This window comes from Mastomys coucha, unplaced genomic scaffold, assembly GCF_008632895.1.
Source record: "Mastomys coucha isolate ucsf_1 unplaced genomic scaffold, UCSF_Mcou_1 pScaffold6, whole genome shotgun sequence".
NCBI lineage: Eukaryota > Metazoa > Chordata > Mammalia > Rodentia > Muridae > Mastomys > Mastomys coucha.
This window is the reverse complement of record NW_022196912.1, coordinates 28,643,759-28,644,043: the sequence shown is the minus strand read 5'-3', so window position 1 is coordinate 28,644,043 and position 285 is coordinate 28,643,759.

Genomic DNA, 285 nt, shown 5'->3' with positions numbered 1-285 from the left:
AGCGGGCAGGATGAATGCAAACCTTTGTCTATCCTGGAGGCACAGAGCAATGGAAAAAAAGCAATCTTATTATCCAATATCCATTGTTTAGGTGCCAGGGATCGGAATTTCTCTGTATAACCCTGGCTGTCCTGGAACTCACTCTGTAGCCCAGGCTGGCCTTAAACTCAGAAATCCGCCTGCCTCTGCCTCCCATGTGCTGGGATTAAAGGCGTGTGCCACCACCACCCGGCTCTGCCTCGCAGGTACTGGGATTAAAGGCTTTTGACAAACACATCAGACACC